This window comes from Bos indicus x Bos taurus, chromosome 10 (assembly GCF_003369695.1).
Source record: "Bos indicus x Bos taurus breed Angus x Brahman F1 hybrid chromosome 10, Bos_hybrid_MaternalHap_v2.0, whole genome shotgun sequence".
NCBI classification, from domain to species: Eukaryota; Metazoa; Chordata; class Mammalia; order Artiodactyla; family Bovidae; genus Bos; species Bos indicus x Bos taurus.
In genome coordinates this window covers 94,232,501-94,250,171 of record NC_040085.1, presented here as the reverse complement: position 1 = coordinate 94,250,171, position 17,671 = coordinate 94,232,501, and the positions used below count along the sequence as shown (strand labels likewise).

At 37.3% G+C, this 17,671-nt stretch overlaps 1 protein-coding gene across 11 annotated transcripts in view; it reads left to right on the top strand.

Annotated features, from left to right (window-relative positions):
* APC (APC, WNT signaling pathway regulator) overlaps nucleotides 1–17,671 on the top strand; it is a 134,834-nt gene that overhangs the window by 38,966 nt on the left and 78,197 nt on the right. The window lies entirely within an intron of this gene.

Here is a 17,671-nt window from a genome sequence, read left to right as displayed (position 1 = left end):
AACTAACCTCCAAGAAACTTACAGTAGAACTATTTGAAATATTATTGCTACTGCATTGAAAACACAGCTTTGGCTACTCCTACAATCTTTAAAGATTTATGTTATCTAAAATGTCTTCTAATGTCAAGGAATGTGGTAGTTTGCTGTTTGAAACACAATGCCTTGTAAAATCTGCTTGGAATAGCAGATAATTCTGAAATTAAATTTCTTTTGAAGTATTAAGTGCCTTGAATGTAAAAGATGAAGTGATTTCTAGATCTTCTAGCTGTAATAGTCAACAATTTGTGGTACTTGGTTTCCATAACGTTAGAAGGAAAGTTACACAGATCATTTCTTGTTTTGGTATAGATGACATCTCACTTGTTAAGTATTAGGTATGTTCTTGAAAATTATTTTTGTAAATCAAATCATGACATCATCAGTCCGACAAGGCAAGCTTGCACCCCTTTATTCCCACTCCCCTTATAGGCACTCATTCACACGTGTTCTTAAATATGCATTAATTCTTGTGAAATGTTCAGCATTTTGTGTCTTTTTTGTAGTTAATGAGGCTTTTTGTTAATTGTGGTAAAATATACATACATAAAATTTACCTGCTCAACCATTTTTAGGTGTATATATAGTTCTGTGGCATTAACTATTGTTGTGAATGTATCACACAATTCATCTCTAGTTCTTTTTAACATTCCCACACTGAAACTCCACTGAGTAAGCACTGATTCTCCATTTCTTCCTCCCCAGTTCCTGGCAACCACCATTCCATTTTCTTTCCCTATGAATTTGACTTCCCTTAGAAACTCGTATAAGATAAGTCTTCAGGGTTCATCTATGTTGTCGTATCTGTCAGAATTTCCACCTTTTTTGAGGCTGAATAATATTCCAGTGACACCACCCTTATGGCAGAAAGTGAAGAGGAACTCAAAAGCCTCTTGATGAAAGTGAAAGAGGAGAGTGAAAAAGTGGGCTTAAAACTCAACATTCAGAAAATGAAGATCATGACATCCAGTCCCATCACTTCATGGGAAATAGATGGGGAAACAGTGAAAACAGTGTCAGACTTTATTTTGGGGGGCTCCAAAATCACTGCAGATGGTGATTGCAGCCATGAAATTAAAAGACACTTACTCCTTGGAAGGAAATTTATGACCAACCTAGATAGCATATTCAAAAGCAGAGACATTACTTTACCAACAAATGTCCATCTAGTCAAGGCTATGGTTTTTCCAGTGGTCATGTATGGATGTGAGAGTTGGACTGTGAAGAAAGCTGAGCACCAAAGAATTGATGCTTTTGAACTGTGGTGTTGGAGAAGACTCTTGAGAGTCCCTTGGACTGCAAGGACATCCAACCAGTCCATTCTGAAGGAGATCAGTCCTGGGTGTTCTTTGGAAGGACTGATGCTAAAGCTGAAACTCCAATACTTTGGCCACCTCATGTGAAGAGTTGACTCATTGGAAAAGACTCTGATGCTGGGAAGGATTGGGGGCAGGAAGAGAAGGGGATGACAGAGGATGAGCTGGCTGGATGGCATCACCGACTCGATGGACATGAGTTTGGGTGAACTCCAGGAGTTGGTGATGGACAGGGAGGCCTGGCATGCTGCAATTCATGGGGTCGCAAAGAGTTGGACACAACTGAGCGACTGAACTGAACTGAATATTCCAGTGTGTGTATACCACATTTGTTTATCCATTCATTTTTTGATGGACACTTGGGTTGCTTTCATCTTTTGGTTTTATGAATAATGCTGCTCTGAACACGGATGTGGAAATACCTTTTGGTTCCTACTTTTTCTTCTTTGGAGTATTGTACCAAATTTATGTTTTTAATTTGTATAACTTTTTAACATTTTTAACTCAATACTCTTTTTTATTTTCTTAATACTATTTAAAAAATAGTAATCAGTACTATTTAAAAAAATATTTGTTGGGGGGTGCTACCACATGCAACATGGGGCTTCCCCTGGTGGCTCATTGGTAAGGAATCTGCCTGCAATCCAGGAGACGGTGGTTCTGTCCCTGAGTTGGGAAGATTCCCTGGAGGAGAGCATGGCAACCCACTCCACTGTTCTTGCCTGGGAAATCCCATGGACAGAGGAGCCTAGTGGGCTACAGTCCATAGAGTTGCAAAGAGTCGAACACGACTGAAGTCACTTAGCACACGCGCACGCACACAGCATGTGTAATCTTAGTTTCTCTGCCAGGGAGTGAACCTATGTCCCCTGCATTAGAAGCGTGGAGTCTTAACCACTGGACTGCCAGCAAAGTCCCTCCATACTGTTTTTAAGATCTATCTGGTTTGTGGTACTAAGTCTGCTATGTAATGTTCTGTAATATCTGTCAGATGGGAAGGTCCTTAAGGTTTTTTTTTTCCAAATCTCTTTTACCACAAACTTTGCTATGGTGTGCATCCTCATATGGAACTTCTTATTGATTATTTTAGTAACGTATCAGTATATAATAAATTACCCCGAATCTTAGTGACTTAAACAAGAAATCCTTAATACTTCAGAGTTTCTCTGGGGTAGAAATTCAGGAATGTCATAATTGGTTATATGGCTCACAGTCTCTCATAAAGTTAGTTAAGCTGTTAGTCAGGCCTGCAGTCGTCTGGAGGTTTGACTAGACTGGAGGATTCACTTCTAAATGGCTCACTCATAGTCTGTTGCTCCTGACTTTTGGCACAAGGCCTCACTTCTTTGCCATGAGCTGCTCTAAGGGCCTGCCTGAGAGTCTCCATGACACTGCGACTGGCTTCCCCCAGTGATCCCAGAGAGAAAGAGCAGGAAGGAAGCCTTTCACAAGATAGTCTTGAAAGTCATGCTCCATCACTTCTGCCATATTCTCTTCATTAGCAGTGAGTCACTTAGTCTAGACCACACGAGAGGAGATGGATTAAGCTCCAGTGTTTGAAGGTATAAGGCCAAAGAAATTGTGGATGTATTTCAAGATCACTTCATGTCTGGTGAGATTTCACTGGAATTTATCCTTGGAAGAGGGATCACTGGATTATAGGATATTTTTCATATTGTTTTTATAACAAATTATCACAAACTTAGTGTTTAAAACAGCCCAAATTTATTATCTTACAACCTTGGGGATCAGAAGTCTGAAATGGTTTTCATTGGACCAAAATCATGATAGCAGCAGTGCTATGCTTTCTCCAGAGCCTGTTTGGTGCATCCATTTACCTGCTTTTTTCAGCTTCTAGAGTCCAGCTGCATTGCTTGGTTCATGGCCTCTTCTCCATCTTTATGCAAGCAACATAGTAAACCTCTGTCTGACCCTCTGTTTCTGTCTCCACATCTCCTCTGACTCAGACTTTTCTCTTTGCTTCTTATAAGAACCCTTGTGATTACAGCAGGTCTCCCCACATAATTCAGGAAATTTTCCCAATATTAAGAAACTTTTTTGGTTCACATCCACAGAGTCCCCTTAGCCGTGCTTTCCAGGATTAGGACATGGACATGTTTGTGGGACTGCTGTACTGTAGGCATGCACATACAGTTCTTTTTCTTTTTTCAGATGTACACATGCAATTCTGAAGTTTTTTTTTTTTTTTAAGTTTTATTTTTGTGAATGAATGTTACTTTTTTGAGTAAATTCACACCAAATTTGTTTATAGTATGGTATATAATAATGACTAAGATGGTAACCAGATATCCATTGAAGAATATTGAAATATATGTTCCACTAGCTATTTTTAGAGTCTTGGTTTTATTATCATTTGATTTATGCTGGTATATTAGCTACTTCTGACATTGTTTAGAATAGAAGCTGAGAAACATTAAAGCAGTGTGGCTGTACCTTTGAGTCTTGTTACACCATTTCTGTGGGTACTCTATCCGAACCTCATCTTCCTCACACTGTGATGTTACCTAGCCGCAGTGTGGTTCCAGGCCACATTTATGCAATTACCTCCAATTGTCTCAGCAAGGTGTGACTCTCATAAACTCTGTCAGTCTCTTGAACCCAAACTTGCCTTTGAATTGTCAGTTATTTGTATCTTGGGGCTTCCCAGGTGGCTCAGTGGTGAAGAATCCACCTGCCAAGCAGGAGACACAGATTTGATCCTTGGGTCGGGAAGATCTCCTGGAGAAGGAAATGGCAACCCACTCTAGTATTCTTGCCTGGAAATCCCATGGACAGAGGAGCCTGGAAGGCTACAGTTCATGGGACTGCAGAAGAGTTGGACACGACTTAATGACTCAACAACAACAGCAGTTTGTGTGCCTGAGTCTCCTGTGAGTCGGAATCTTGAGACAAGACTTGTGTGAAATACTTGCTTTGTGAAGTGACCCAGGAACAAGAGTAGTGGCTTAGAAGATGTTAAATAGTGAACAGGTACAGCCAGTATGTGTTCTCAAGCTGATCACCAAGACAACTTGAAAGCCAGGACTTGCACAGGAGCGGTGTAAAATTGTTTACCTAAGGAAAAGGATTATACGTACTAGCTCCCATTCCCCTTCAGTCCCAACTCGTGTTCAATCTTACGTAGGCTGTACATGCATGGATGTTGGGGACCCACACTGGGGTGTCACAGAGATCCTGGAACGGAAAGCAAAGGATGCCTGGTGCAGTCAGTGTCCTGTGAGTTTATATCTTCCGTGAGCTGTTTGGTGCAGCAGTGACTGCAGTTAAAATGAGCCACGGGAATGTAAGATGAGACAAGAATGTCTGATTTATTTGTATACGGAACCTGTTTCTCCTTTCTACTGGCATATTATCCATTTGCTAGATCATAAGATACTGAGAATAAGGAACATGTCAGTTTATCTTTTCAGTATTATAGAGCTGCTGTGACAGAGTTCCACATACTCGTGGATTAGAACCACAGAAATGGATTCTCTCACAGGACTGGGGCTGGAAGTACAAAGTCACAGTGTCGGCCAAGTTGAAACCTTCTGGAGACTGTGAGACTCTGTTCCCCGCCTTTCTCCCTGGCTCGCGGTGGTTGCTGGCATTCTCTGGCGTTCCTTGGGTTGCAGCTGACTCACTCCAGTCTGTGCCCCCATTGTCGCTTGGCATTTTCCCTGTGTCTCTGTTCATTTCTTCACGTGGCCTACTTTTAAGGATTCCAGTCATTGGGTTTAGGGCCAGTCCTAATCCCATAGGACCTTATCTTAATTTGATTATATCTGCAAAGATCCTGTTTCCAAGTGAGGCCATTTTTCACAAGGTCCAGGGATTAGCTACTTGTGACTCAACATATTTTGGGAAACCTGATTCACCCCATAAAACTTCCCTGTAATATTTGCATGGTGTCTTGGGAATAATTAGTTTTCAAACGTTTCTTGATTTGAATTGTACAGAAAGAAACCTATCATCTTACTTTTTTAATGGGAAAGTCATCTTGGACAGTCTCTGAATTTGTGCCCTCTTTTTACTCTTCTTTGCTCTCTGTGGCTGTTTATTCCTGCATGTATTTATCTTTTTCTGACTTGCACTGAGTATCTCAGGAATCACGAAACTATTAGATACAAACCTTGTCTTAAAGGTGGGAAACAACGTGGCAGATTGATGTCAGTGTATGGCAGAACCAATACGATATTGTAATTAGCCTCCAATTAAAATTAATAAATTAAAAAAATAAATAACCATTTTTAAAAAGTAATACCAAAAAAAGTAAAGGTGGGAAACAAAACTTGCCAAAGTAAAATGGAATAATTAGAAAACAGTTAAACCAAGTTGTATTTACTGAACAATTAGCAGGAAGACTCATTAATGGCTTGTGGGAAATAGATATTTTTGTTGTTGTTTAAAAACAATAGCAATTTAAAGGGACATTTAAACATTAGTAGCTGATGTCATAGTCATAGCCAATATGATTCTTTAAGCATACAATAATTCCTGAGTACATTCATTTTTTGCCTTTTTTTTTTTTTTTTTTTTTGCCAGTTTTAAGTAAGATTGTTTCCCCCTATGACTTGTGATACAAATTTAGGAAGGTTTTTATGTGAGGAAACAGAATTGGGCTTTAAAGTATACCAAAGCAGAGGGGGAAAAGGATGGGGCATTCAAAAAGGCGATGAATTCTGAGCAGAAGTACAAAATAGTTTGTATGGAAGAGTGAAGAGGGAATTAGTTAAAGAGAAGGGTTATTTAGGAACTTAATAGAAAATAATTGTGAAACGAAGACTGGTATTAAGTACACTAGATCGTGAAAGCTACACAGAGGTAGGAGCATGGTCTTAGGAGCTTGAGCACTGAGAACAAATATGACTTGAAATTCTGGCTCAGCCATTTGATCTGTGTTTTTAGGAAAGTTACTTGCCGTTTTTGAAGTCCCATCTTCCTTAACTCTAAAAAAGGAAGTGATACCTACCTCACAGTTGGTGAAGATTAAACCACATACACACACACAAACACAGATATGTATGTGGCACTTACATGACCTATTGTAAATATGCAGTAAACAGGAGACTTTCTACATTTCATCAAGTAGAAAGATTAGCAGATACACCGAGGATCTGAATAATATAAACAGCTATTAGCATATTATATACCTGTTTTACAACTTTATGCACTTTTTCCTTTTTTAAAAATTTCAGTCAGATATTTATGAAAATTAGTCATGTTCTTGATTACAAGGCAAACTTTTAAAAATTCAAAATAATAGCATTTGTAGGCAGCAGTCTCCAGTCAGTCTAATAAACAATAAATCAGTGGCAAGAAAAAGATGACTCACAAGTCATTTTATATAGCTAATAATTGAGAAAAATCTTAAGTACCCTTGAGTCAAAGAAGAAGTCAATATTGAAATTATAAATTATCAAGAAATAAAGAGGGAAATACTTCATACTAAAACCTATGATATATGGCTAAAGCTATACTGAGAAGAAAGTTAGTATTATACCTTAAATTATTATTATTAAAGAAAAAACTGACAAATGAACATGGAAATAAAGGCAGTAAGTTAATTACTGCTCAATTTAAATAACAATAAATAATAAGACAGCGGAAAATAAGAGGATATAATTAGTAAAGGTAAATTCAGAAATGAATAAAATAGAATACAAAATAGTGGAAAGGATATATAACACTAAAAGTGGATTTGGGGAGGAGTTGAAGATGAGTAAAATAGATGAAACCCTGTAAAGCCGGGTTAAAGGAACAAAAGATAAAAAGCATGAATGGGAAAGGAGACAAATTTTAAAGAGACTATATACAGCGCTTTGCTTATGCTTGAAAATCTAGAGGAAATGGATAATTTATGGGTGAACCGTTAATGAATCAAATTGATACAGGAAGATGAAGGAATGAAAAGGCTTAACAGAAGAAAATTTTAAATACTCAAAAATCTTTCATCTAAACAAGCACCTGGTGATCTGAATTCTAGCTGACTTTCAAAGACTAGATAAGTTGTTTTTCAAACTATTCTAGACCATATACAATTAGCGTAAAGTTAATTTAAATCCGTAATTTAAACTACTGGAAAAATTTCAGTCATATTGTGATTTCTTTCATAAAAATTCCACATGAAATACTGAGCAATGAACAAAGTAGTAAAATTAATAAAATATGAACAGGTAGGGTTTATTGCAGGAATGGAGGATGGATCAAAATGAGAAAAAATAGTAACTGACAGCATCAGCAAATTAAAAGAAAAACCATATAGTTATGTTTTATCATAAATAGAGGAAAGCAGTAGTATGGGAAAGACTAGAGATCTCTTCAAGAAAATTAGAGATACCAAGGGAACATTTCATGCAAAGATGGGCACAATAAACGACAGAAACAGTATGAAACTAACAGAAGCAGAAGACATTAAGAAAAGATGGCAAGAATACATAGAAGAACTATAGAAAAAAGATCTTCATTACCCAGATAACTACGATGGTGTGATTACTCACCTAGAGCCAGACATCCTGGAGTCCAAAGTCAAATGGGCCTTTGGAAGCATGACTACAAAGCTAGTGGAGGTGATGGAATTCCATTGAGCTATTTCAAATCCTAAAAGATGATGCTGTGAAAGTGCTGCACTCAATATGCCAGCGAATTTGGAAAACTCAGCAATGGCGGCAGGACTGGAAAAGGTCAGTTTTCATTCCAATCCCTAAGAAACGCAATGCCAAAGAATGCTCAAACTACCACACAGTTGCACTCATCTCACATACCAGCCAAGTAATGCTCAAAATTCTCCAAGCCAGGCTTCAACAGTGTGTGAACCAAGAACTTCCAGATGTTCAGGCTAGATTAGGAAAGGCATAGGAACCAGAGATCAAATTGCCAACATCCGCTGACTCATCGAAAAAGCTAGAGAGTTCCAGAAAAACATCTACTTCTGTTTTATTGACTATGCCAAAGCCTTTGATTGTGTGGATCACAACAAACTGGAAAATTCTTCAAGAGATGGGAATACCAGACCACCTGACCTGCCTCTTGAGAAACCTATATGCAGGTCAGGAAGCAACAGTTAGAACTGGATATGGAACAAGAGACTGGTTCCAGATAGGAAAAGGAGTACGTCAAGGCTGTATATTGTCAGCCTGCTTATTTAACTTATATGCAGAGTACATCATGAGAAACGCTGGGCTGGAATCAAGATTGCCAGGAGAAATATCAATAACCTCAGATATGCAGATGACACCACCCTCATGGCAGAAAGTGAAGAGAAACTAAAGAGCCTCTTGATGAAAGTAAAAGAGGAGAGTGAAAAAGTGGGCTTAAAGATGAACATTCAGAAAACTAAGAATATGGCATCCTACCCCATCCCTGCATGGCAAATAGATGGAGAAACAATGGAAAGAGTGAGAGACACTGTTTTCTTGGGCTCCAAAATCACTGCAAATGGTGACTGCTGCCATGAAATTAAAAGACACTTGCTCCTTGGAAGAAAAGCTGTGACCAACCTAGACAGCATATTCAAAAGCAGAGACATTACTTTGCCAACAAAGGTCTGTCTAGTCAAAACTATGGTTTTTACAGTGGTCATGTATGGATGTGAGAGTTGGACTATAAAGAAAGCTGAGCACCAGAGAATTGATGCTTTTGAACTGTGGTGTTGGAGAAGACTTGAGAGTCTCTTGGACTGCAAGGAGATGCAAGGAGACATCCTAAAGGAAATCGGTCCTGAATATTCAATTGGAAGGACTGATGATGAAGCTGAAGCTCCAGTACTTTGGCCGCCTGATATGAAGACCTGACTACTTGGAAAAGACCCCAGTTCTGGGAAAGATTGAAGGCAGGAGGAGAACGGGATAGACAGAGGATGAGATGGTTGGATTTCATCACCAATTCAATGGACATGAGCTTGAGTAAGCTCTGGGAGTTGGTAATTGACAGGGAAGCGTGGCATGCTGGAGTTCATGGGGTCACAAAGAGTCAGACACAACTGAGCGACTGAACTGACTGATACATTATCAAAACGTGCTATAAAGTCATTTAGAAGCCACTCCTAAAATTTTTTTTAAATAAAAGGAAGATAGCTGAATGTTAAAAATATTTGTTAAAAATATTTACTGAAATCTAAGAGTAAGCTTTTAAATGGTGAATTATGAAATCATTCCTATTAAAATCAGGAATAAGACCATTGTTGTTAAAAATACTATTTTGAAGTTGATTCAAGCTAACAATAAGATAAAAAGAAATGAGGTCTAATTATTAGGAAAGAAAAGACAAAATTATCACTACTTATAGATTATATGATTACATACCCAGAAACTTTATAGGAAAAGACTGTTAGAATTCATAGGATAATTGGATAAGGTGGTTCCATAAGGGGTGTGTATTATATAAAATAATACTGGTACTAGCAATATTTGGTGTTTCACTCATGGCAAATCAAATAACAAAAAGCCGGAAATCAATTTGATACAAAATGCACAGGGCCTTTTCTTGGGGGAAAAAAAAGAAAATTTGATCGAATTATTCTTGACTGAGGTAAGATTTTTAATCTATTTCAAATTAATATAAATGTAATACAGTTCTATGTATATATGAGAATTTAACATAGTTCAGTGAAAAATAAATGTTTTAATCATTCTGTAATTGGTTATTTGTATGAGAGTCAATTCAGTTAAACCACTCATAGTATAAAATAAAAATTCTAAATGAATTAAAAATCTTAATGTTAAAAGTGATTTCTGATACAGGCTAGTGAGTTGAAAATCACTTGTGTTTATCACTTCTTTCTCTTAAGACCTCATTGTGAAGTGATAGTAAAAAACAATTAAAAGAATACATGCTGGCAGTGTCACAGAATGAAAGGGATTCAGATCAAGACTGTAACAAAGTTCTGGAAGAGGAAGAAATCATGGAAATTAAAAATGATTACTGAAACATAAAGTCCTTAAGACTTCCTAGATCTCTTTTCAGGTTACTTCTTCTTTAAGAAAAAAATACTAGGCAATTCTCTACTAGTCCAGTGATTAGCACTTGGTGCTTTCACTGCCATGGGCCCGTGTTCAATCCCTGGTTTGAGAATTAAGATTCTGCAGACTTCATGGTGCAGCCAATAAATAAATAGTAAAATACTAATTTTGAAATTTCTCAGTAGCCTTTGAAATTATGTGGGCTACCTTAAGGGGCTTGGAAACCAGAATTGTGAATTAATGCTTTGGGCCAGGAGTTAGCAAATTGCTGCTGTTTTTGAAAACAGTGTTATTGGAACACAGTCATGTGCATTTATTTGTGTATTGTCTGTGGCTGCTTTTGTGCTACAGCAACAAAGTCAAGTAGTTGCGACAGAAATCATATCGTTTACAAAGACTTATTATCCAGCCCTTGCAGAAAATTATCCAACCTCTGTTCCAGGTAATTTTGGTGGCCATCTTGGAATTGCCCTCACTTGGAACAGAGTAACAGAGTCCAGCCAATGAATGTAGCAGTTTACAGAATGTAAAGGAAAGGAAGGGATGGGGAAAGAATAGAGCAGATAGGAGACTGATTATCGCTATCTACCTGGCTTTAGTAGAAAAGAGGAAGAGAAGTAGAATGGAGAATAAATACTTCTATTGGTTGTTAAATAAAGAGAAAAGAATTAAAAATAGGTGAGGTACAAAATTACTTTTTTTAATCTGACTTGTTAAAGTTTCATATTTCTTGAGATTTTTGTTTTATTTCTTCATTTTCAAGTATTATTTCCTTTTAAAAAATTTCCTGTCCTAATTAGAACTTCCAGGATTATGATGTAACAGTAGAGAATCCTTAGCATGCTTTTGATTTTAAAAATAATGCCTCTAGTATTTCAATATTAAGAATGACATTTAATGTTTTTGACGGCTTCTCTCTGTTTCCAGTTCATTGAGTTTTTAAGTAGATAATGACTTTTTCCAAATGTTTGTTCTTTGTTGAGATGATTGTATGGTTTTTCTTCTTTGATGTTTTAATGAAGTGAATGACACATATAAATCATCCAGTGCTAAACCATCTTTGAATTCTTAGAGTAAACTCAGCTTGATTCTGCTATAGTTTCTTTATACTTTTGTGTTTTATTTCCTGACACTTTGTTTAGGGCATTTGTGTCAGTATTCATAAGTGATATTAGCCTATGATTACCTTTTTCACCATACCTTTGACTTTTATATCATGACTATATTAGCCTCATAGAATGGGTTGGGGAGTATTTCCTTGATTTTTATTCTTGGAAAAGTTTGCATAAGTTTGGAATGATACGTTTCTCAAATGTTTGGTAGAAGGTGTTTATAAAACCATTTGAATCCAGTAATTTTTTGTGTTGGGCAGAGAAAAGGGGAAACATTTAACTCCTCCCGCTTTCAGTAGTTGTAGAGCTATTAAGATTATCTATTTCTTGTTGAGTCAATTCCCCCCACCTTTGAATGTTGTTCACTTTATGTGTTTGAGATCTTGTCTGTCTCTAACATTCAGTCTTTTCAAAAAACCAACCTTTTGCTCTAATATTCAAACTTTACAAAAAGGTATACAATGAAAAGGAAGGCATCTTCTCAGCAGAGCTGAGACTTTTCCAGAGGACATCAGTGTACTTTTGTATATCCTTTCAATGACATTTTTATCTTTTTCAGTTCAGTCGCTCAGTCATGTCCAGCTCTTTGCGACCCCCATGAATCGCAGCACACCAGGCCACCCTGTCCATCGCCAACTCCCAGAGTTCACTCAGATTCATGTCCGTCAAGTCGGTGATGCCATCCAGCCATCTTATCCTCTGTGTCCCCTTCTCCTCCTGCCCCCAATCCCTCCCAGCATCAGGGTCTTTTCAAATGAGTCAGCTCTTTGCATGAGGTGGCCAAAGTATTGGAGTTCCAGCTTTAGCATCAGTCCTTCCAAAGAACACCCAGGACTGATCTCCTTCAGAATGGACTGGTTGGATGTCCTTGCAGTCCAAGGGACTCTCAAGAGTCTTCTCCAACACCACAGTTCAAAACCATCAATTCTTTGGCACTCAGCCTTCCTCACAGTCCACTCTCATGTCCATACATGACTACTGGAAAAACCATAGCCTTGACTAGACGGACCTTTGTTGGCAAAGTAATGTCTCTGCTTTTGAATATGCTATCTAGGTTGGTCATAACTTTCCTTCCAAGGAGTAAAAGTCTTTTAATTTCATGGCTGCAGTCACCATCTGCAGTGATTTTGGAGCCCCCAAAATTAAAGTCGAACACTGTTTGCACTGTTTCCCCATCTATTTCCCATGAAGTGATGGGACCAGATGCCATGATCTTAGTTTTCTGAATGTTGAGCTTTAAGCCCACTTTTTCACTCTCTTTCACTTGCATCAAGAGGCTTTTGAGTTCCTCTTCACTTTCTGCCATAAGGGTGGTGTCATCTGCATATCTGAAGTTACTGATATTTCTCCCGGCAACCCTGATTCCAGCTTGTGCTTCTCCAGCCCAGCGTTTGGCATGATGTACTCTGCATATAAGTTAAATAAGCAGGGTGACAATATACAGCCTTGACATACTCCTTTCCCTATTTAGAACCAGTCTGTTGTCCATGTCCAGTTCTAACTGTTGCTTCCTGACCTGCAAATAGGTTTCTCAAGAGGCAGGTCAGGTGGTCTGGTATTCCCATCTCTTTCAGAATTTTCACAGTTTATTGTGATCCACACAGTCAGAGGGTTTGTCATAGTCAATAAAGCAGAAAGAGATGTTTTCCTGGAACTCTCTTGCTTTTTCGACAATCCAGCGGATGTTGGCAATTTGATCTCTGCTTCCTCTGCCTTTATCTTTTTACAACCCTTTTATTTTTTACTAGAACAGGATGACCAGTATGAGACATAGTGATCTATACTGTGTTGTTTTCTCTCTTCTTTTTGTTTGTTTTTACATCAACCTCATTTTTTAAATTCCAGTGTAATATTCCACTGCATGGATGTATCCTGTTTAATTAAAAGTAGTTATGCTTTTATACCTTTCCCATTTGTTTGACGTAACCTAAGAACTTGATTGATTACCCCTATTCTAGTAATAGACAATCATTTCAGAGGTCCAGCAGGCCTTCCGTGTGCCTTACCCTTTCACAAATAAGTTAAAATTAAAATGTCCATTGCTCTATAATAGCCTCCTTGGAAGAGGGTGTATTCCATTTCAGCATTTTTAATTGAAAGCACAGCTCTTTTCTCTAATTTAAATGCTGTATGATGTCCTTCAGCATTTGCACCCCTGTCCTCCTGTAGTCCCCCCTGAAGTGTAGGGGAGGAGTGGATGCCGCTGCATGTGTCCTCGTGGCTGTCCTGCTGCCCTGGCCGCTTGTGTAAAGTCCATCTTCTGACCTGTCTTTGAGATGCTGCCTTTATTATGACTAACTTCACATATACTTCTGGAATTTAAAAAAATGTGTTCCTTGGTTGATCTCTTCATCTGCCAGTTTCATAGCTTTTTAAAGCCTTTTTATTTTTAAATAACTTTGTACTTATAAAAGTTAGAAAAATAAGAGAGTTCCTATGTACCCTTCAATTTTTCCTAATGTTAACATCTTATATATCCATAGTATAATGACAAGAACTAAGAAATTAGCTTGCTGATACAGTACAGTTAACTTCATACTGTTTTGCTTACAATGGCTTTGTAGCACTAATTTAATATGATCTTGATCTTCCCTTCATATTTTCCCTTTTTTTGTTTTTTTCAGTTGTCTACCTGTAGAAAACAAAATAAAAAATATTTTATATAGTATTTATATTGGGACCATGTAAAATTAACTCAGGGAGAAAGGACATCATTATGATACTGAATCTTTAGTATGCAAACAAGATATGTCTTTCCATTTGTTGAAATCTACCTTTGTGTCTCTCAGAAGTGTTCCATAGTTTTCCTCATACATGTTTTGAACTCTTTATTCAGTTTATGCCTGTTTTTTTAAATTATAGATAAGGTCTTTTCTTCCATTTTATCTTTTATCTAGTTTCTCTTTGTACATGTAAAGGAAAGATTTCTATATGTTTTATACTTCACAAAATTACTAGATTATCTTGTTGTAGTAATATTTAGTTGGTTCTTTTGGATATTCTAGTTATTTCATTGTATCCCTGCCAGTAGTATTCCTTTCTAATTTCATTCTGTGTTGACTGATAAAACGAGTAAGAGTGGTAAAAATGGGGCTTTCCCTGACTTTAGTAATATAGTGTATCTAGTATTTCCTCATTGGGTGGTGCTGGCTTATTGTGGGGCTGAAATACATTGTGTTAAAAAAGTGTGCTTTTATATCCAGTATTTTCAACAAGAATGGGCATTGAATTTTTAAAGCGTCTTTTCATCACCTTTAGCATGATAATATTTTTCTTCTGTGTAGCTCTATTAATGGGCTGAATGATATCAATTTTACAACAATGATTTTTGTTGTAAATTTTAGATTTTCCTTCTCTTGTGGTTAGTTTTGATAAAATACACTTTCTAGTAAATTCTCTATTTCGTTTTCAAGTTTGTTTACATAGACTTGAGCAAAGTAGTCTTTTATGATTCTTTTGGTTTATTTTTGTATTGATGTTTTCTTCTTTTTTCATTACCATCTAACAGTACTGACAGATACATCTTTTTTTAAAATTCATTAAACCAAAAGAATAAATGCAGTTTAATGTTTTTTTTAAATCCCAAACTTCTTAATTTATAATAAAGAATCTTTCAGATTTAGTTCTGAGTATCCCTTACCTACCTAAACTTTTCTGCCTCCTTGCATTAATTTCTTAGGATCCTTGTGAATTTGTTTCCAGTGAACATGAGGATACAAGTCTAAATAACAGTCCTTTTACTTTCTTCTCCCCTACCCTACTCTTAAGGGATGAGAATCTCTTTAGTGCATACCCTCACTCCCGGTGACTCAGAAAGAATCCACCTGCAATGCAGGAGACCTGAGTTTGATCCCTGGATCAGGAATATCTCCTGAAAAAGGGAATGACTCCCTTCTCCAGTATCCTTGCCTGGAGAATTCCATCGACAGGAGCCTGGCGTGCTACAGTCCATGGGCTCCCAAAGAGTTGGACAGGACTGAGCAACTAACCCTTTCACTTACTGAAAAGCATATTTAGATTTCTGTATATTCTCAGTAATGTGAAAGAGTCAGAGATTTTACCCATTTCATCAGATAAATTTTGAGGTTTTTTTTTTTTTTTTAAATGATGCTGGGTGGTTTGCATTTACGATATATTTTGTATGAAATTCTTGTGATTGTTTAAAAGGCTTTCTAAAACAAATTTATGATTTTTTTTAAATTTTGCATTAAGCAATTTTGACTTAGGTATGGCTGCAACATATTAAAAGGACATAAGGCAAACTATTACCTCGAAACATCTTATTTTTCTCATAAAATTATATGAAAACATCCTGCTTTCTAAAGCAGAAATGACTTAAATGTTTTGATTCTGGAGGGAGAGAAAAAAAAATGATGGAATGTTTTAATTGTCCACCTAAAGGGCTGAATTCTTTTTTGTTCCAATAAAGAGCACTGTAGTAGTCCCTTGCTCATTTTGCCCACCCGGCTTTTTTTGTGATTGTGTAGGTTATAACCTCTGTGTCTTAACATAATTCCGGTAATTTTCTCTTTCCCTGTATTATTACTTTTTCTCTTATTCATACTATTTTAGTGGGAAGTTGCCTGTTAGGATTTTATTTGGAATGAGGAATTTTAGGGCTTATGTTACTAAATGCTGTCAGCTTCCCACCTTTGTCATGTGATTTTTAATGTGCTGCGTCTTTGTAGAGATGCTTATTAGTGGTACGGTATAAAGTAGATAGGGCTTCCCAGGTGGCTCAGTAGTAGAAAAGCCGCTTGCCAACGCAGGAGACGCAGGAGAATGGGGTTCAATCCCTGGGTCAGGAAGATACCCTGGAGGAGAAATGACAACCCACCCCAGTATTTTTGCCTGGATCATCCCATGGACAGAGGAGCCTGGTGGGCTGCTGTCCGTGGAGTTGCAAAGAGTCAGGCACAGCTGAGCATGCATGCACACAAAACAGATAAGTGATCCCACCTGTGAACTTCTCCTTTGTTTCTGATATACCTTCTCAGTCCTTTTTCAAAAGAGTTCACCTCTTGTCCGTTGGTCAGAGGACTGAGGCTTATAACAGTAGATTAACATTAGGTCTTACTAAGGAAGTTACGTTTCAAGTGTATTTTCATCATATAACTTACACAGGACTTTTATTTTTAGACCATCATTTTGTTTCTCAATTCTAACAATATCCCTGTAAATTATATTAGAAAAGGTAGTAAATGTCCATTTTACAAATGGTGAAGTGAATTAAAATTCAGGGGCAAAGGTAAAGGCGTGACCAAGACTGAAATTAAGACCAGTGTCTCCAAATACAAGTCTAGTGCTCTTTCTTTTCAGGCATGAAGATTTTTGAGGGTGATCTCCACCATCCAGGACTCTGTTTCCTCCTCAGTTGACAGTGGGTTGCACCAGATTTGTCATCCCTAGCTGTTGCAGAACAGACGGGACCTGTGTCACTTGATTTCCCTTGTTAGGGAATCCCTTCCAGTTGCTGAACTACAATACTGTCATGACTAGCGAGTGTTGTAATTTGTGTGCCTTATTTCGTATCGTGGATTTTTACTGCAGAAACATTTTTTTAATGTCCAGATCTATTAAGTATTGTTTGAGTACAAACTCTGTTATACTTTTTAACTCTTAGAGATAGGTAGAAATTTATTCCTTAGAAATTAAACTACAAAGAGGATCTGGGTCTTTGGAACTTCGTTAGTCTGAACATAACTTCTAGCATTCTCTAATTCTTTAGGCCAAGGACCTCTTATTACCTGACTGTCCTCTATATCTTTCTTTTCTCCCCTCTTCTTTCATGGTAATGTAATTAATAGCCAGCCTCTGCTTCACTTCTCTTTGACAGTCTCCTAAAATCATCCGTTTTCAAGTGTCTTTCAGCCTCAATGTGAGCACAGTGGGTCCCGTGATACGTATGCCATAGCATGGCCTATTATATTCATCCTTTTGGATAAATGTAATAGAATTTTATATTAGCAATTATTATCATCTTTCTTTCCAAAAGATTTGAAGTCTCAATCCAATCTTCTCCCTTGTGTCTATTTTGTTAAATGACCGCCTTTTTAGTGAGGCCTTCTTGGAACTTCGTATTTCCCCATGGATAATGTTTTAAGACTAGCTTTTTATCAAATGAAAAGTGGTAGACTGCATATATCTAATCTCATTAATCCATTTGGGCTATAAAATTGTGTGATTATTGGACAAAATCCAGAAGTAAATTAATATGACCAATATAAATATATTTCTTATCAATAAC